This window comes from Fringilla coelebs (assembly GCF_963513975.1).
Source record: "Fringilla coelebs genome assembly, chromosome: 11".
NCBI lineage: Eukaryota > Metazoa > Chordata > Aves > Passeriformes > Fringillidae > Fringilla > Fringilla coelebs.
In genome coordinates, this window is record NC_140037.1 from 20,103,110 (window position 1) to 20,123,985 (window position 20,876).

The window sequence follows — 20,876 nt, forward strand, 5'->3', positions numbered from 1 at the left end:
GCGCTGCCGGCCGGCGGGGGCGGCGCCGCGCTGCGCTGCCCCGCGCACGCCCCCAACATGGCGGCCCGCGGGGGCGGGGCCTGCGCCGCACCGCGGTGACGTCAGGGCGGGACGGAGAATCCCCTGCATGGGGAGGGGGGGAATGACGCGCGGTGACGTCACCGGGGCTGCGGGCGGGCGGCGCCCGCTGAGGGGGACCGGGGATGGAGGGGATTGGAGATGAGGAGATTGGGAATGGAGGGGTTGAGACTGAGGGATTTGGGGATGGAGGGGATTGGAGATGAGGAGATTGGGAATGGAGGGGTTGAGACTGAGGGGTTGGGGATGGAGGCGTTGGGGGCGAGGGACAGGTCTGAGGGGAATGAGGTGGATGGATTGGGGGTGAGGGACACAGGATGAGGGGGATTGGGGATGAGGGACGGGAGTGCGGGAATTGGAGGTGAGACGACACTGCGGGGACAGGTGTGAGGGGGATGACGGCTGAGGGGACGGGAGGTCAAGGGATTGGCGATAAAAGGGTTGGGGATGAGGGGACGCGGTGGCTGAGGGGACGCGGACTGCCAGGCGCTGAGGGGACCGGCTGTGGGCCCCGCACGGCGAGGCTGTTCCTCCCACGGAGCTGACAGAGGGGAGGGAGGAAAAAGAAAAAAAAAAAAGAAAACCCCAAAAGTTTCGTTCGGTTTTGTTTTTTACGAATGTGCGAGGCGTGGGGACAGGAAGCGCGGGCGGCGGGGAGGCACAGCCCGCTCCCCGCGGGCCGTGGGCAGCGGGAAGGAGCCGGGGCGGCAGCGGAGCCGCCTCGCCGGGCTCACGGCAAACCGGCCCCGGAGCCGCCTCGCCGGGCTCACGGCAAACCGGCCCCGGAGCCGCCTCGCCGGGCTCACGGCAAACCGGCCCCGGAGCCTTTGTTTGCCGGCGTGTGTTCGGAGACCGACGGGTGTAGGAGAAGGAGCGTGCATGAAAAAATAATATTCCCACTTCACCGTTCGATTCTAGCAGCCGGAAGACACTATATGATAGTGTCAACAGTATGCTTTTAAAGGCTAGAAAGCTGTCTCAATGACAGTTTGTATTTGAACATGCTGCATGACTTATCGATAAGCCCTGCCCTATAGATAAAGCAAAGGAACACTCAAACCGTTCTTAATTGCCAAATAATTTCTATGAAAGCACAAACAAAGGAACAAGCTGGTACACCCCATAGCTCAAACACTTTCCATGCTGATTTTTTTGGCTCAGAAGCCAACCAGTGCACAGACAAGTGTAGGATGCTGTTCTGCTCTTGTCCTTGATTAGGTCCCATCCCCAGTGCCCCAAAGGCTCCCATTCCCAAATGTGAATGAAGAGCGAGTATTGCATTGTGAACGTGTCACTGCAGCAGCAGCCAGCTGGCACCTCAGCATTTCCATTGCAAGCCTCTTTTTAAGGGTCTGGAACTCAAGCATGGAAGACAAATGTTTTGGAGTGTGTACCGGGAATGCTTGTCCTCCAGAAAATAAAAATTAGGTGAGAAAATGGAGGAGCAAAGTCACAGGTAGTTAATGTAGACAGAGAATTCATGCTTTAAATATAGAATTGTTCAGGCTGAGTCACTGTATTTTTGTTGTGGTAGGAAGAATTTGCAGGCTGTGGGTGCACACAGCCATATCCCAGTGCCTCCGCTGGTGACACTGGTGTGGCCAAATCTTCTGTGAGATTAGATCTGTGCATACTTCATCAGTGCCATCAGGCACTTTATTTAAATATAAAGGAAATCAAGTTAGAAGTGAGTTTTGAGAGTTCTTGGAGTGCTCAACAAGAACTTGTGTCTAAAACTCCTGTGGCAGATGCTGTTTTCCTGCATCTGCCTTCTCCCATTGCTCCAAATAATAACAGGCTGCAAACAAGTGTTCTGCATCCCCAGGGATTTGAGAAGTTCAGAGGAAAGCAATAATTAAAGGAGTTAGGATTGTTATTTGTGTCAGAGGCTAGAAAAGGGAAATTATTATGTATGTAGATATAAGAAAAAGGAAATTCAGAATTTCTGTTATTCTAGGTCTCACAACCAAACAAGCAACAGGCGTTAAATAAAAAGGCAACAGTATGTCACTGAAATGTAAAAATTAGCAAGATCCCCCTCAAATGCTCTCTTACAGAGAAATAAACCATCAAAAATACATTAGCAAATCATTCTTTTAGGAGGACCAGGGCCCCATGTCTTGGGTTTCAGGTGACTATTTCAAAATTATATACCTGGATATTAGATGCTCCTATTTCTAGAGCATCTAATCTGCCTGCAGGAGTATCAGATCCCATTTGGTGCCCAGGTTTCAGCTGGGGGTATCACATCCCTGCTGAGCAATGTGCAGCTGAATATTTCTGACACTTCAGCACCTTCATCTGTTCAGCAGGTCCTGCCCATTCCACCCCTCAGCAGGTCCTTGTAGGAGCAGCATGAGAACCTCTGAGGGACTTTGATTAGATGAAGGGTTCAAAATAATCAGTTTCTTAATATAGATGCACTTCAAAATTAATTCTACAGCATGGAAAAGTTGCTGAGAGTAGTATTTTATGGAGCCTAATAGGAAAGGAATAAAAATAAAAGTAACAATAATATAGTAATAAATGGGGTCTGCAGCCAAAATTCAGCTTGTTCAGTATCAGTAACATGAAATCCAAGCACTCAGCTGTCCCTTTTATGCACCTGCAGCCACCTGACAGCATCCATACTTACTTCACTTATTCAATTTCCCTGAAAATCATCAATCACATGCTTGAACATATGAACGACAGCTTATTTATGAATTTTAAAAATCCCTGCACATTTCCTGCATGTCATTTCCAGCAGGACACTTCTAAGAAAGGCCAACTACAGACTGAGGTTCTCTCTCCAGTTTTCTGGTAATCTGTAGCTACCCTAAACAAGATTATTTCAGAAGAATCCTGTAAATTTTGTATTCATTCACCCAGCAAGTTTACCAAGAAAGGAAAAATAAAAATATTGTCATCAGGCCTCTTTTGTTTCCCTCCTTCCCCAGCTTAGTGACACTGAACCCAAACCACAGCAAGGACAGCAGAGCTTTCCCCTGGAAGGGCTCAGGAAGGAAACTGCAAAAAGCAGAGTTTGAGGATGCTGCCCTTGCTTGTTTCACTCTGCTTTTACAGCTCTGGTAACGCCCCTGGCAGGGAACAGGTACAAATCTGGCTTTGGGGATTCAGCTCAAGGCAAGCTGAGCTCTGGGATTGATTGTGAAGCTGGTTTGGTGGGATACAGTTAATTCCTCAGGGTGAGTTTATTCCAGTTCATCATCATTTCACCTTTAATCTGTTGTACAATCCAGTTCAGCACATTTCAGTCAGAGCAGCACAGCCCTTCCCTGTTGTGGGGATGAATGCTCGTGGGTACAAAGCACGTCCTGTTCGTGCCACTCGCTCTCCCACCAGCAGGAAAAACAACTGTCCTGATGCAACAAAAATGCGTCCTTGTATCCTTGGGTCCCTGCCAGGACTGCTCCAGAGGAGGGACTGCTCCACACTGGCCTCTAAAATGTGGAAATCCTCTCCACACACAGGAAATTGCTCAGGACCTAAGGAAGTAAACACAGCAACATTTTCACCACTGTAGACACTGATATCCCAATGCCAAACATCTGTATACAGATGGAGTCACGGAACAGCATCATGACAAAATCTTCAGTCAATGCTAAGTTAGTGTGAATGTAAAACAGAAATGTGAGAGTCCATATCCCACCCTGCATATTCTGACATTTAGAATATGCACCTAAGCCAAGCTCATCTATGTGTATGCACAGGTATCAAATACAGACAGTGTGAACTTGTTAAACAGTTTATTGTGCGCTTTGCCCCAGTGTCAAGGCAAGAGGGGTCACTCACACAAGGGAGCAGCCAGAACCTCTCTCTTGTGGTTATGTCAGAGTAAGAACTGTAAGGGAAGAGGCCCGTGGTGAGTCCCTGCCTCAGCTTCATTGTGTCTCCCCATCTCATCTTTGTGCTTCTGTAGCAGGGCTTTAAAAGCTCACTTAGGGATAAAAAAAGGAAACCAATTGGGAGATGATGCTCCCAGATCAACACCTTAAGAAAGATCTACTATTTCATTCTCACCGTCAAAGCAAACATATTTTGGGGGATATTTTGGAACCACAGGACAGACTTAGCAGCAAATTTTGCCACGTTGGTCCAAAATGAGCTCAAGAAATATCTCAGCCATATGGAAAATACAATTAATTTATCTCTGCTGATTACAGTACTTTGACAGTAGGAGACAGAAACTGCACATAGGCGCAGTGAATGAAGATCCTACTAGACTTGTTTTTACTTAAAACCTTTTAGTTTTCCTTCATTTTGAAATGCATTTTGAAATCAAATGTCCTACGGTTTATATTTTCCCCCCAAAACTGAGTGAATGCTACAAACCAGCCAACTGACACATCTCAGTTCTTCTCTACCCTCAAAGAAAAATATATATTAAGGATGCAGTATCCTGTCTCCACACTGGCCAGGAAAGCAGATGCCAGACAGAACCTACAAGCAGGGTAAGCAATAGCTAAAAATACAGCTCCAGATTTGTGTTCAGGCTCAAGCAATTCAGGTTTCATAAACCAAGGGTGAGATCCTGCACTGAACAACCTTGTGGGATATTTCTTCCATCAGTTTGCCAAAGTCCTCTGGAATATCTACAAATAAGTGATCGTAACACCTCACAAATTCCACCTTTATCACCAAAGTACCTCGCTCTGAGCCTGCTGCTTAGTTGGATCTGGTGTTCCCTAGCTTTATATTGCAAGGGAGAGGGATTGATCCCCCTGTGCACATTTGGGATTTCACATGGATGTATATCCCACCTCCACCCTCCCACCAGGCACTGCTCCTTCCCCAGGCTGGGCATTCCTGGGCTGGTCACTCACTCAGAGCTGGAGTGGGGAAATTCCTGTTTCTCTGCACACATTTTCACTGCTCATTTGGAATAAACATTAAATAGTTGGCAATAACGTGCACAAATTAGAGAAGGAAAGTAATGAGCAGCTCCCCAGGTCCTGTGGGAAATGAGAGGGGGCTCAGAGCCCACCAGGAGGGCACAGCAGGGATGGAGTAAGGAGGGAGCTGGTTTTACCCCAGGAGGGGCTGGTTTTGCACCCTGAGTCACACTGCAGGGATGGACACTCAGGCTTTGTGGGCACTTCTGGAGTCTGAGCTTGGGAAAGCCCAGCAGAGAGCACAGGAATCCTGCAGCCTCCACGTATGACTCAGTAAAACCCCAAGGCCCAGCTTTGTCCAAGCCCCTCCTAAGGACTCATCAACAAGGATTTCTTTGGTAATTCATCTCTTTCCAAAAGCCAGAGACGAAAACATGACCAAGTGTATTTCTGATAGAAACTCCCAAGGTTAGCTGAGCCAAGTGCAGTCAGAAAACGTAATTAAATACTGAAATAAGTCACTGCAGCAGTGTGCACACACCAACAGATGGCAAATCTACCACAAGCAATTGATCCTTTTTTAAAAAAACACGAATCTCACATACTTTTGTCTTTTTCCAGAACTTGCTTCGTTACAGTTCTTCAAACCTGATTTATCCTTGAAGCTGAAACCAAGCCTGAAAAATCCAACTGGAATTTAGAGCAAATTTCGCCTCAGAGCGAAGAATAAACCACCATGATGTTCCAATATGCAAATGTATCAACAATGATGCATACTTAAGGGATTGATTGCATCCAAAATCATCGTGATCTCCATCTTCAGGGTAGTTCTTGTGACAGCAGAAGGTGTTACTTCTGCAGTGAGAGAGAGCCAAAGATGTTGCCAGTGCCTAACTTTAGCTAGGAGCCCACATACCATGCCTCAAACCAGTATCCTAATCATCCCAGGTGAAAATTCTTCCCATTTTGGAAGATTATAATTAACTTCCTACTGAGCCATGCTTAGAAAAATGCCTCAACCTGAAAGATTAAATAGGAACTTAGTATCTGTCAGAAATAATTCAGCAGTAGCTGTTTGTGTCTTGCAGTATAAAGATACCAATTTGAAATTATATATTTAGAAGTTGTTTTCTCCTTATTGTGTAACAAAAGGACTTGACTGGATGAGTAATAGCTGCACTGCTGGAGCAGGGAGGAGGTCCTGAATGCCACTTGAGGGATATCAGTTTGGCTCTTCAGAGAATTGCTGCAGCAGCAGGGAGTGCTGGGAGGGTCCCCACTGCTGGAGGGGCAGAGATGCACACCCTGCTGCCCTGGGGCTCCTGGGGGTCACCACAGCTCCACTGCTCTTCCTTCTCCACCACAATCAAGGTTATTTTCCAGCCGCCTTGACTTTGCTCCTGCTCCAATTGGGGCACAACTTGACTCATCAGTTCTTTATTTGGAACACACTTCACATTTCTGCACTTCATCAGCTCTGCTCCCAGTGAGGTCACTCGTTTGTGGCCATTCAATACTTCCAGCTCTCAGTTTCACCTTTTCCCACTGCCCTGAGTCTGGAGCCACTCTTCAGCCAGGGATGCTCTTTGTGGCCCTGTGACTTTGGGTTCAGCAGGACACCAGCTGAGCACATTCTGGAATGTGCTTCAGAATCAGTCTCTTAAGCCCAACTTCTTTTCCCATTAACTCTGGTGACAATATTCATAATAACTTCAATGGGAGCATGATAATTCTGTAAGTAATTGCTATCAGGAATTTAATTTAAACCTCATTTGACTGACATTTCTTGTTTGCAAGGTATCTATTTTAGGAACAATGTCTTGCTAGTATATCTCTTCATCTTAGTCATGACTGATAACAGAATAATCATCTCAACCACTTTTCTTTTCCTGCATAATGGCTTTACTGCATTTTTACATAGCAAACACACAAGAATAGAAACAATTAGACAAATAACAGTATTATATGTAGATGAGCAGGTAAGTGACTGGAACTAACTTGAAATTCTTTACTAGGCTGAGAAGCCTCTCAAGCCACAATGGGGTTGTTGAAAAGACTTTGGAACGAAGCAAGTTGCCTCTAACTCATGTCTCCCTCAGCTGGGCTTACCAGGTGTATTAAATACAGAATGTCAACGTGCCAGAGCTCCAGCCTGCTCCTGATTTCACTGCCAGAAAGACACTGAGGGGCTGGAGTGAGTCCAGGGAAGGGAACGGAGCTGGGAAGGGGCTGAGGGAGCTGGGCAGGGGCTCAGCCGGGAGCAAAGGAGGCTCAGGAGGGACCTTGTGGCTCTGCACAGCTCCTGCCAGAAGGGCACAGCCAGGGGAGGCTCTGCTCCCAGGGAACAGGGACAGGAGCAGAGGGAACAGCCTCAGGCTGGGCCAGGGGAGGCTCAGGTTGGACATCAGCAGGAATTTCTCCATGGAAAGGGTGGCCAGGCCTTGGCAGGGGCTGCCCGGGGAGGTTTGGAGTGCCCATCCCTGGAGGTGTCCAAGGAACGCCCGGAGGCGGCACCCAGTGCTCTGGGCTGGGTGACAAGGTGGGGATCGGTCCCAGGCTGGATTCCATGACCCCAGAGGTCTTTCCCAGCCTCAGGGATTTTGGGATCCTGAGCTGCTCTGCAGGAGTTCACTGCCCATCCTCCAACATATCCAATAGCACAGCACTGCCAGCAAAGTCAACACCGTCCCAGTCATGTCCAGGACAAATCTGAAGCAGCAATTTCCAGGCAATGGATCTTTAATCAGTGTCTTTGCTACGGGGAAATGCCACAAAACACTTTGCAGGTCATTACCTTGCTCTTAATAACCAAGAGCAGCCACGGGGCAGCCGAGTGCTGAGCAAGGAGGGACAGGGCTCACCAGCACTGCCACTTCTTTCTCACATTTCCTCCTTTGCTGTAAATCTACAGGGAAGAGCAATTAGGAAGAGTCTTCAACAAGCTGACTTTGACAATGAAAGAATTGCTTCTCCTGTCACTGAGGAGCTGTCACAGGCATAGGTGGAGCTGGGGCAGAACAGCTGAAAGGGGTAAAAAACTGAGAGACAAGCAGACTTACAGGGATCAGGACAAAATCCAGTCCACACCACGTGAGAGGCAGATCCTCACTGCCCTGCATGGGAGGGTTTTTAGTAGATGTTGTGAGCTGGCTGCAGTGAGAAGCAGGAGCACTCAGTGGAGGAAACATCTCACAGGATGAGGTCAGACTTGTGAAGAATGGCTCTGAGCCACAGCCCAGCCCAGCAGCAGAGCAGAAATCACCTGTAAACAGCAGGGACAATTCTGGTGGGGCACCTCAACCTCCCTAATGAAGCTACAAAGCCTCAGCTCCAGCCTAATTACATTTCACCAGCTTTTGGTGTTTTGAAGCAAGTTCAAATAATGTAATTCTGGGCATCAATATTTACCTCGTACAAGGAGAGGAACAATCTTTGATTTTTCTTCCTGCAGCAAGCACAGTGTGGTACCACCACTGGAAGGCCAGCAAAACACACCAGGGCAGGACTCTTCAAAAGAGGAGGATCTGCTTTTTAATACAAAAAATTAATAAGCCTCACTTTTAAAATCTGCTAACAGTAATCTCGAGGAAAAAAGAAATAATGCTGGGTTTGTGTGGGAAGGAAGCAGATTTAAATCTCAAATGAATGACGTACCTTGTAATTACAGGAACCATTGAAAGAGATAGTCAGAATTAAAATACTTCCAATATTCACAGCGAAATATTACTTTGGAAATTTTCAAGGATGGATAACTGCACATAAACAGAGGCAGGTGATCAAGGGCTGAAGATCAAATTAACTCAGAGAAAGAAGTCAGCCTTGTTAAATGATATCCAAAATTGTCCCTGAGCTCAGCAGCGAGGGCTTGAGGCAGCGTGTGGCTGGGAGAGCAGCAACTTGGATTTACTGTGAGACTGAGCCTTTGTGAGTGCCACAACTGCCTTCCAACAATGCCTTTCAGAAGCACTCTGAAAAGGCTTCACAATTTAAATTAAATCACCTTTCCAAATTTTCAATCACCAAACAATGGGTGATTAAGCACCATCATTAAGCTGGCAGCAACAGGAGAAACGTATTTCTTCCGTTATGCCAAAGTCCTCATTGCTTAATGCACTTTAATAAGACAATTATAAAGTATTTTATGTTGCACCTAGCTATTAATATTGGTTCTTTAGCACTCTAGGTGGAAGATGTTTTCACCCAGAGATGATTCCATCTGTATTAATGCTACAAATAAAACTTTGAACCCATTTTATATCAATTCATGGCACTTTTTTGCACCCAACAGACTCAATTAATAGCATTTTTTGAGTGAGGGAGATGATTACCTGAGCACAGAATCAGCAGGAGACCCCCACACCCCTTAGATAAGATTTTATTGGGATAAACACGTGGTATCAATTTTCTGTACAGAACATTTTGCCATAAATATTTTCTCCACAAAGGATTTTTCCTCCATAAAATGCCACACTGATTGCTCAGCATTTCCCTCTGACTCCCCTCGTGTCACTCTGATGGATCTGCTGAGAGCTGTGGAAAGCTCAGGGGAGCCCAAAATTGTCATTCCCTGTTTGTCTGCCTGTTTGTTTAACTCCAACCCCGCGGTTCTGGCTTCTCCAAATTCGCTTGGAGACTCTGGGAGAGCTTTTCCAGAGCTGCTGGCTTGTCACAGTGACACCTCTGCTCCATTCTGCTCCGTACAGCTGGAAAACAGGGAGAGCTCCACGCAGACACCTTGGCTGCTGCTGCTCCCATTCCTGGCAGGGCCCTGGAGCTGTCAGGAATTCACACAGGCTGGGAAAAGCTCTTTGGGAAATGCCAGAACAACTGCAGCTCAGCAGCACTGAAACATCCCAGGGGAGGTGCCAGGCTGGTCAGAGGGATGGAGCAGCTCTGCTGAAGGAAAGGTGGGAGAGCTGGGGATGTCCAGGCTGGAGGAGAGAGCTCCTTGTCCCTCCCAGAGCCTGGGGGAGCGCCCAGGGAAGATGGAGAGGGACTGCAGGGCCTGGAGTGCCAGGACAGGGGGAAGGAATGGCTTCAGACTGCCAGGGAGCAGGGTCAGCTGGGATGTTAGCAAAAATTCTTCCCTCTGGGAGGGTGCCCAGAGCAGCTGTGGCTGCCCCTGGATCCCTGGCAGTGTCCCAGGCCAGGGCTGGGAGCAGCCTGGGACAGTGGAAGGTGTCCCTGCCATGGCAGGGGTGGCACTGGATGGGCTTTAAGGTCCCTCCCAGTCCAACCCATTCTGTGTCCTACTGACACCTCCCAAGGACCCCATTCCCTCCTCCCTCAAGACATTTTCGAGCTGGAAATCATGGTCTGAACTTTTACAGGTGTCCTTAACCCCTCACTGACCAGCAGGCTGATCAGCCCCAAACACATTTATCTGCCTCAATGGTTATATTGTAAATGACAATACACCTTGAAGCAGTTCAAGGAGTCACCCAAACAGCATAAATTAAAGTTATCAAAGGTCAGATCTTGGCATGAGAAAGCTGGAGTGACTCAGTTTATCCAGAGCATGACTGGGATCTGTGCAAGCTCTCATACACTGGACTAAGAAATGCTTCCAGCAAAAATACTCGTCATTGGAAAACCAGGATAAAAAAAAAAAAAAAAACTAACTCAACAATATTAGTAGATAAAGGTAAAAACAACTTTTAAAACCTCTTAAGCAGGGGATTTTCTAGTGGACTGTATTTTAATTTTTCCTTATTACTACACTGCTTTTAATACAAATCATTATTCTGTGCACGGATCTTCCTTTCCTTGCACGTATTCCACTCCTAAAACATCCCAGTGAAAAGTCCACAACATGCAGCTCATAGCGAGGCTTGAAGCAAACAAACAAAAAAAAAACAAACAAAAAAAAGGTTGGGTTTTATTTTTTTCCTGATTGAGCTAAAAACCAAAAACCACTTGTCATGCCAGCCCCCAGCTGCTCCCACGGGCAGCGCTCGCACATCGCCCGCCGGGGCGGCCCCGGGTGACACTGCAGGTGACACTGACACCTCAGGTGACACTGCAGGTGACTGCTCCCAGCCTTCTGAAGGGTCAGCCAGGGCCAGCCCAGCCCTGCTGTGTTCTGCTCCCATTCCCAGCTGTGTTCCCCTCTCCCCCAGCCCTGGGTGTCCATGGTGGGCACTCGGAGCGTTCCCAACTCTCCTCCTCGTTTGCCAGCTCCCCTTTCTCCCTGGTGCTCTTTGTGTCTCAGTTTAACCTTTGTTACCTGCAGCTCCAAGCTGGATTGGTCCTGTTTCCTTCCTGCTGCGGCCTCCTGAGGCTACACACACCCAAGGGATGGATGAAAGGAAGAATTCACAGAGTCCTCTAGGTTGGAAAAGAGCTCTGAGTCTCGAGTCCAGCCTTTGGCTGATTCTGGAGCTTGGATCCCCCCTCTAAAGTCCAAATCATGATGGTGGCAAAGGTGGGAGGTCACAAATCCAAGCCTTTGTTCTATCTCCATTCTTAGTGTATTTCACAGCTCCTTTTGGGCTAAAACAAGGCAGCTCTGCACTGCCCAAGCTGGGCTCATGCCAGGCCTCGGGATTTGGTGAGTGTTCCCTTGCTGGAGAAGCCCAAAGCAGGAGTTTGGGAGCTCTGCCTCTCCAGGCTCTTCCAGTCTTTGCTGCTCAGAGCTGCACCTGCAGAGCCCCTCCAGGATGGGGTGACCTGTGTGTCCCTGTCCCCAGCCACCCTCTGCCTCTCCTGCCTGCTTCAGAGCTGTACCCTCTCCTACACACACAAGTTTTCTTTTCAGGCATTGAAACCCCAGGTCTCCTAACACTCAACCAATTTACCCAATATTTCCACTTTTTTTTTTTTTTTTTTTTTCCTGGATAGCCAGAGTGAGATCACAGCAGTTTCCTCTCTCTTCTTTGGAAATTTCCTTTATCCAGGAAGCCAACATTCCCTGCTGGAAGGGAGTGATCCCTGTGTGAGCCACGGCAGTGGTGAGGAAGGACAGGAACAGCAAACGAAATGTCCCTCACCTGGCTGGACCAGTCACAGCCCCTGGGTGGGAAATCTGGAATCACTTGTGGAGGAAAATCTGCAATCAGTCTCTAATTACTGCTCCTGGCCTGGTGGTTCACTGGATGGAGCTGCCCTGACCCCCAGCGTGGTGGAGCCAGCAGAACCTCTGAGGCATTGACCCACGGTGAGAAATGGATTTGGGGGTGACTCAGAGGGGCCCCAGCCCCTCAGAATTCCAGCCACACACCCTTCCCTGGCCAGCCACTCCCAGAGCCCATCTGAGCTGGCTATAAATACACACCCGGCTCATCCATCGACATTTAAATATAATACCCTGCCAGGGAGGGAGAGGGCTTGCAAATATCTGAGGGATGTGGTATCTTGGAAACCGATTGCCTCGAGCTGCCCAAATCAATTTCACAGTGAATCAACACACGGCTCCGGCGTGGGAGCAGCGAGCAGCTGGTGCTGCCACCCAGCCCTGTCCCCAGCCCTGTCCTCATCCCTGTCCCCAGCCCTGTCCTCATCCCTGTCCCCAGCCTGTCCCCAGCCCTGTCCCCAGCCTGTCCTCATCCCTTTCCTCATCCCTGTCTCCAGCCTGTCCCCAGCCATCCCCAGCCCTGTCCCCAGCCTGTCCCCAGCCCTGTCCCTGTCCTCATCCCAGTCCCCAGCCTGTCCCCAGCCCTGTCCTCATCCCTGTCCCCAGCCTGTCCCCAGCCTGTCCCCAGCCCTGTCCCCAGCCATCTCCAGCCTGTCCCCAGGCCTTTTCCCAGCCCTGTCCCCATCCCTGTCCCCAGCCTGTCTCCATCCCTGTCCCTGTCCCCATCCCTGTCCCCAGCCTGTCTCCATCCCTGTCCCCAGCCATCCCCATCCCTGTCTCCATCCCTGTCCCCAGTCTGTCCCACCCCTGTCCCTCTCTCCATCCCTGTCCCCATCCCTGTCCCCAGCCTGTCCCCAGTTTGTCCCCAGCCCTATCCCTGTCCCCAGCCATCCCCATCCCTGTCCCCAGCCCTGTCCCTGTCCCCAGCCTGTCCCAGCCCTGTCCCCGGGCTGGGAGCACGGCAGGGAATGTCCCCAGGAGCCCCAGCTGCTCCTGCTGCCCGGACAGGGCACATCAGGGCAGGAGCAGGGAGGGCACTCCACGGCTTCATGTCAGCTCAGCTTCTGAACTAAAGAGGGGAAAACTGACTGAAAATAATCTGCAAAGGTGGCAGGAGTCTTTATTTGGGAATATTTGGGCGGTTTCCTTTATTTGGAAATATTCCTTTATTTGGAAATATTCCTTTATTTGGAATATTTGGGGGGTTTACTGCTAATTGCTGATGTTATTTTGTCAGTATTCTCTGCCTGTCTTCAGGCCATCAGCAGCACTCCCTCTGAAAATTGTGAGTCCTGCTCCTTGCTGAGGACACAGATCAGAGCAGCCCTGAGCCAGCTCTCAGCCCCCCATGGCAGCAAGAAATGGCATTTTCAGCCACACACTCTGGGGTTTGTGTGAAAACAATTCGATTAATTAATGTTTTAAAGAACAGCAACTCAGAAAATCATATATTTCTGAAGTGTGGTTGTAGAACATGCAAAATGTGTCCATCCTGTTCCCATGGCCCAGATTAGGCAAAAGACACATTCCAGTGGGATTTTTCCCAAAAAAGGGCTGAACCAGGGAGCCTGGGCTGGGCAAACCCTGCTGCTTGGCTGTGCAGGTGTCTTGTGAGGAGCCACAACCACAGCCCCACCCAGGAGCTGAACTCCTTCAGCTGTTTCATTCCTCCCTGATCAGTTTTGATTCCTTGGCCAGGCTCTGTAAAAAAACTGAAATTTTAAATAATAGTCCAGAAATGGGAAGATGTAGCTGGGAGAGTGTGGGTTGCTGAGAGAAGAGAAGGCTGAGCTAAATATTTGGCAGAATTAAGCAAACCAGGAAAGACATGTGGGCATAGAGAAATAATTCAATATTCAATTTCTGGCAGAATTCATGAAATCTGTTTATAGTTCGGATCACAGTGAGCCATTTATTGCTATTATGGGAATGAAGGCCTGGGCTGGGTGCAATGATTAACAGAACATTAAATTCAGGTTAATTAACCCATGGTCCTCGACCTGATGGGGTGTCTGTGCCCAGGTACCGCTCCAAGGATTTGGCCTCTCCTGGTGTGGCTGCTGCTCTCCTGCTCTGTCCATCCTCGAGGGGTTGGGACCTGCTGGGTGACTCCTTCAAATTCACTTCAAATTCCCCTGAATGCTGACTGAGCCCAAAACCTTGGGAAGAAACAGGTAAAGGGCTTTTAATTGAAAATTTCACATTTAACAGAAAAGATGAGACTGCCAGAGAAGATTGAGGCTGGGCAGAATTTTTCCTTCAAAGAAAATCAAATGAACTTTTTCTAGTGAAAAAATTCTACACAGGCCAAGATTATTCCAGATTGCCAGGAAGATATAACCAAAAAGCGAGATCAAATAGTAGGTAAAATGTGAAAATTTTCACATTCCTTGCCCTTTCCTCCCCGATTCCTTGCCCACTAAAATAACAACTGCAAGTAAAGAACCAGAAAACATTTTTTTCCCCCTGTTTCTTTCTCCTCCCGTGGCCCTTTCTCTTACTGCTTGCAGCAGGAACGTGGAGCTGGAGTGGCCACCCCAGCTGTCCCTGCTGGGCACACATCACCTCATCCCATGGAGCAGCTTTGGTGCCCCCAGATCTAAATCCATGTGGGGAAATTAAACTGGAATATGCTCCTGGATTATGGCTGCACCTTTAGGCTGATCTCAGTCTCCTCTTTCCTAAATGCCAGATTTATTTTAATATTTGATTTTTCATTGAGACAAAAATGGTTGTTAATTCTGAAAAATGAAGTGTGGGGACAGTTCAAGGCATTTTTCTCCAGTTCCTGGGGTTTTTGCCACCAGGTGGCAATGGAGCTGCAGCACCACCCGACTCGCTTTTTTCCCAAAAACCCGATTTGTTTTTCCCCAAAACACTCGAGTTCAGGATCCCAGGAACGTCTGTTAATAAATCTTTAGGGGCACACAGATTTAACTCCTCTCCATCCACGTCCTCTCTGGTTTTACCCTCCCTCTCTGCAGCCGCAATTCCAAAGCCGGACTGGGCTGAGCTCGGAGTTTGGGTGACTTTGGAGCGTCCAGAGTTTAAGGAATCAGGATTGAGGAAATCGGCAGCGCAGGAGAGGAGCGGGGGAGCGTGAGCCCACGGGACCGGCAGGACCCCGGCCAGCCCGGGCCACCAAGGGCGGCCGGGAGCTGCGGGAGCCGGGAGCTGCGGGATGTGGGAATTGCGGGATCCGGGAATTGGGGAATCCGGGAATTGCGGGATCCAGGAGCTGCGGGAATTGCGGGATGCGGGAATTGCGGGACCCGGGAGCTGCGGGATGCGGGAATTGCGGGATGTGGGAATTGGGGAATTCGGGAGTTGCGGGATCCAGGAGCTGCAGGATGCGGGAATTGCGGGATGCGGGAGCTGCAGGATCCGGGAGGGGACCCGGGAATTGCACCTCGCTCCCGCATCCCTGCCCGCACCAAGCCCTTTTCCGTGCGGTCCCTCCCGGCTCCCTCCCGGGCTGGAATTGCCCCGCTGCTCTTCCAGCCCCGCAATCGCTCCGGAGCCAGCGAGCCCCAGCTCCCAGGACTTTCCCCAGTCCCATCTGGGGACTGGGGCGGGCGCCAGAGGTCAAGGGATTTAGCTCTGGAGATTTTAAACTTAGGAAATGCCCAGGGATGGGATGGAAAGAGCACAAAGAGCTCAGGTTTAGCTTAAAAACAGCTTTAAAACAGCTCGAACCCCCGGGTGAGCTGAGCCGGGCCGGTGCTGGGTGCGTCCACGGGACACAAATCCCCGTTTGGGAAGGGACATCCACGGCTCCTGGGACAGAGGGCTGCAAGCTCTCTGTAACACTCCAGTTCTGATAAGCCACTCCATAAATAATAAAATAATTTATATGGTGGCAACTGAAGAATTAGGGCTGAGCCCTGATGTGGATTTAATTCCTGTTGCTCTGAAAAGAACGTTGACAAGGCCATTAATAAAGACAGAAACGGAGAAGTTCATATAAGAAAAGGAGTTAGTTCACCTTTATTTCATTTCTCCATAGTCCCAAACTTGACAGACGTAGAAAAATATCCTTGAGTCAGTAGACAAATTTACCAATGCTAAATAGCCCTTTTCTCTGACCATCTGGGCCACCCTAAATACATTTGTACAAGCATTACTTCAGGGGGTTTCAATAAAAGGTTCTTCTAAACTATAAACAATAAACTACAGAGGAAAAACTTGAGCTACCAAAGCATGCAGATGAAGGGATCTTCCAAAAATTCAAAAAAAAAAAAAAAAAAAAAATTAAGAAAGCAAACCAACCTTGAGATGCATTTGGAGGAGAAAACAAATTAGGACAATTTTAAGGAAAAAAAAATTAATTAAGAGAAGTCAAAGCAAACTCTGTAAAGGATCTGTGGATAAGTTAAAATATCTATGGCACAACTTTTCACCAAAAAAAAAAAATTAAGGCGAAGACCAACGTTTTATATAAAAATAGCTGAGCAGGCTTCTAAAGCAGGAAATCAGCATTTCCAATGATGACTCTGTTAATACAAGATTATAAATACCCTTTATATACACAGAAAACCAACTCAATACAAACGTCTGGACTGTTTCTCTGGGCACGTGGCACTGGCAATGCCCAGATCAGGAGTCCTGGACCATAGTGGAGGTACTTCCGTTGAAGGTTTGTAGTAGTTTCTTTGCTACACGTACTGATACAAATCATAAAAATGAAATATAAATAGTGATTTTCACACAGAAACTTAGGAATATGCTCAGGTTACAAAGCTTAAGGAATTGGCCCAAAAGGAAATGATAGAAGATTTAAAATCATCAATTATTCTGTTTTGCAGGCGAAGGAAAGCATCCAAGTTATACAATAATATTTAAATTTTCAGAATATTTTTTTTAAAATGAAACTGATTCCTACAGTGAAAATAAAGCAGAAATTATCACGGCAGAAGATTCATTATCTCTTCATAAATACAGCAGTCGGTTTATTTGCCAAGATCACTTAGAAATATCATTATTATGGGCATTTTCATAAATTTCCAAGCCTAAAAGTTACCAGTTGCAAGGACATAAACAATAAACCATATTTGTATGGATGTATTTGACTAATTTTCAGAACTATGCAATTGATATGCAGCAAGACACAAAAATAAGACTAAATGAAATATATTTGAGAAGAATTCCATTAACATTTCAAGTTAAAATACCTTTGTAGAGCTACTGTGATCAAGTTCAGTGTATCTGTGCACATTGTAAATCTGCATCAGTGTGTTCACACACACTCACTAATTCCAGAAATAACCCCAGAAATTATAAATTCCTACTGGAGAACACAATTTTCCCCCAGCACAACTCAGTGGATTTGCCAATGACTTTTTGACCTGTATTTCAGAAAATCTACAGATAAAGCAGAAGCTCTTGTTTTCCACAGCACAGAAACCTTTTAGTTTATTGAAATTTTCCTGACTAAAACCCAGAACCTTCATTTCTGCCTCCTTGTGCCTCATTCCCTCCATCCCCCTCGTGCATCCTGCCACCCTTCCCTGAGCTCCAGGGAGAGAAATGTGACGGGGGAAATTCAAGGAACTCTTTTCAGATGAAACTTGAACACAAACAAGGTCTAAATCTACATTTGACCTCAGTTTGTTACTGACCCATTTTCATTTAACACTTCAAAATTCTTTCTACAAGGTCTCTATAAAGTTATGGCAAAAAAAAGGAAACAAAAATCTGTGGAGGTATTTATGAATGTGATGTCTCAGAAAGTGTAAAACCCTTTTCCTTACAGTGCTGAGATCACTGACTGCTCTCTCAGATTAAGTCATCTGATGCACTGAGCAATGTTCCAACAATCATTAATACCAGAATTAAGGAAAATTCCCATTTCTCACAGTAACTGCACCAAAACCAGCACAGCCACCCCATCCTTCAGCTGTAACAGAAATATTTTCTCCCATTAACATAGGCTAAACTTTTGTCCCTAATATCTCATTATTTCCTTCTCCACAGATTGTGATGAGCACAAATACAGAAAAATGGCATTAAAATAAAAGCAAATTGATGGCTCACACTCAGCAAAAACCAAACACAAACTGAAGGATGCATGTTGGGAATAATTTATTGCCTAGAAAAGGTTAAAAAAAATTCCTAAGTTCACATTTTCTGTGTGGGTTTAAGGGGTGTCACGTTTCAGAGGTAGCATTGTGTAAAATGTAAAACAGAGCTGGAAAAGAGTTAGTGACTTAGTTCAGTAACATGGGAAACTGCTCCAGAGCCAGAGCACTGACCTGAACTCTTCCTCCCAGGAACATCCTTGAACACCTCCTTCAGCCAAGAGGATTTGCTCCTTTGTGGGTAAAGAACCCCACAAGCCCAAGGCTCTGCCCTGTTTCTGTTGCCTTCTGACCAAAGCAGCTGCTGTTCTTCGGAGCAATAAATACTCATACTCTGAACTCCTGTTCTTCCATGGAAAACACCCATTTTGTAGTGCTGCTTTGACTATTCCCCCCCCCCCAAATTCTTCAGATTTCACATTTGATCAATGTGGTAAAACATTCTTGATTAAAGGAACCAACCACTACCAATCCAGCTGTGTTCTCTGCAGCCAGGTGCAGTTTGCTCACTGACCACTCTGAACTTTGCTCAGGCACCTCCCAGCCAAGCTGGAGGATTTGGGGCAGAAGAGGCAGAGTCTGGCCAGGCTCCAGCCCTTCAGCCCCTGGCCTAGGTTGGACAGCAAGCTTTGGGCAGGAGCAGGTTATGGATGGATTGCTCCTGTGCTGTTCCCTCAGTGCACATGCCTGTCCCTCCTCACAGGCTGGGAGCAGAGGCCAGCAGGGAGGTCAGGGTGTGCAGGAGTCTGTGCTCAGCAGCAGGGACACAGCAGTGCAGGAGATTCCTCAGGGAGGGCAGATCCCTCTCAAGCAGGGGTTCCCATTCCCAAGCAGGATGTCCAGGATGCTGCTGGTTTGTTCCAGCCCCTCACCTGAGCCCAGCAGCAGACTCAGCTTCTCCCCTTGGAGAACAGGCTTTCTAAAGCTGCTGCTCAGTTCAGGTGAGGACAGAACCAGGACATTCTTTTCCTCACTCACAGGGCTGCAAAGCCCCAGACTCCTCATTTCACACTTTTTATTGCCTTAGTGAAAAGAAATACTTGGAGAGATTAAAGTGCAGAGCTGCCTCCAGGGCTGGGCACTCCAGAAACCTCGTATGGTTCACCTGCTCAGGTGCCTTTAAACCTACCCCAAATTCACCTGTGGAGTATCTATTGTTTTATTGGAGTATTTCCTGCTACTGTTACTCCTGTCAGACCTATGGATGTGACTGGAGCATCACCTGCAGGGAGAGGAAAGCAGGCAGAGCTCCAGGAAAAAGGGGTTTAACCATGAGCAAACCTTCCAGCATCCAAACCAGCTCCCCAGGGTGAGCCCATGCTGCCTCTGGGAAAAGGATCTGTTCTGGGCTACCTTCCCACCTGGGTTTCTTCAGAAAGACATCACTGATGTTCCCATGGATGCTTTAGGAATGAACAATGCCAGGAAAGCCATTGTTTATGGACAAAGAGACTCTGCAGGATGGTCAAACATTGATACCTGGCCACAGAAAGGTGATAACACCACCAACACGAGGCCCTTCTGCTGCAGTGACAATTCACATTGCAGTCACTCACTGGGACAGACAGGGGGCTGATTTCTGGCACCCTGAAAAGCACAGGATGGGCTTCACCTCCTGTGGAAGGGTATGGAATGATGAACTGCACTTTCTGCAGGTGTTTGCTGCCATCCTACAGACAGGGGAAACACCCTGAACCCAAACCCACCCCAGAGCCACCCCCACTGCTCTCCACCAACATTTAACCACCACTAATGGTAACAGTCACTCAATTTCTGTTGGAAATACCCATTGCTATGAAAAAAACAGCCAAGGAGCTGTGGAGCATCTTCCTTCCCAGATTTTGTTATTCAAGGATAGAATTCATACTCTTTTTTTTTTCCCCTGGCTATCCTGTAGTGTTGTCAAGTGTGCCAGGCTGTGTTCTGTCTCCCCACAGAACATCCCCAGGGATGGGGTGGGCCCTGACTGCAGCTCATCTCAGCTGCACATCCAAGAGGATCCCAGCTCCCTGGAGAACAGGGACTGACATCATTGCTTGTATCTAGCAAACAGTTCATTCAAAATTCATTCCTTCAATTTGTTTGGATATGAAATAGCAGCAAGACAGCAAAGTAGGAATCATCAATGGAAGTCTTTCCTGCAGGAAGGCAGATGATTTAATTGACCATGAAATTGAGAACTCCTGTTAAGAGTATCCTGCTCTCTGTCATGGGGATTCAAGTGGAAGAAGCAGGAAAACAGGTCCAAATAGTGGCAACTCCCAGCACTATTTTATGTTAATTTCACAGAACACAAGAGGTTTCATTGTCAGTGGCACCAATTTCCTGTCTAAAGAGAACAGCAATAGAAACCATTGTCAGCCTGGCATAGAAAACCCTTTATAAATGAGTTTTTCAGAGAATTCCAGCTCAGCTCTGTCCTCCCTGTGAAGGACAGCAGTGTGAGCTCTGCTCACAAACCCCATTTCCACTGGGAGTTTGAATGCCCCAGCTCACACACAGGCCCAGCAGCCTGGAACTCTGGGATTTCCCTGTGGAAGGGTGGCTCTGTTGGGAACTTACAGAACTGTACAGGGGGCAGAACTGTGGGACTTTTGGTTCTTCAGAACACCTTTAAAAATTGTTCCTGCTCTTTCTGCAGCTGGTATTTAACAGTATTGCTAAAAGCTCCCTGTGCCCAAGTAGAGGAGAGACTGAAAACCTGAAAGAACAGAGCTCACTACTGATACTAAACAGAAAGAGCTGTACAAGTGATTAGGGAGGAACTGATCAGACTGAGAAAACCCTAAAACCTGAGTCCAATCCTGGTATTAA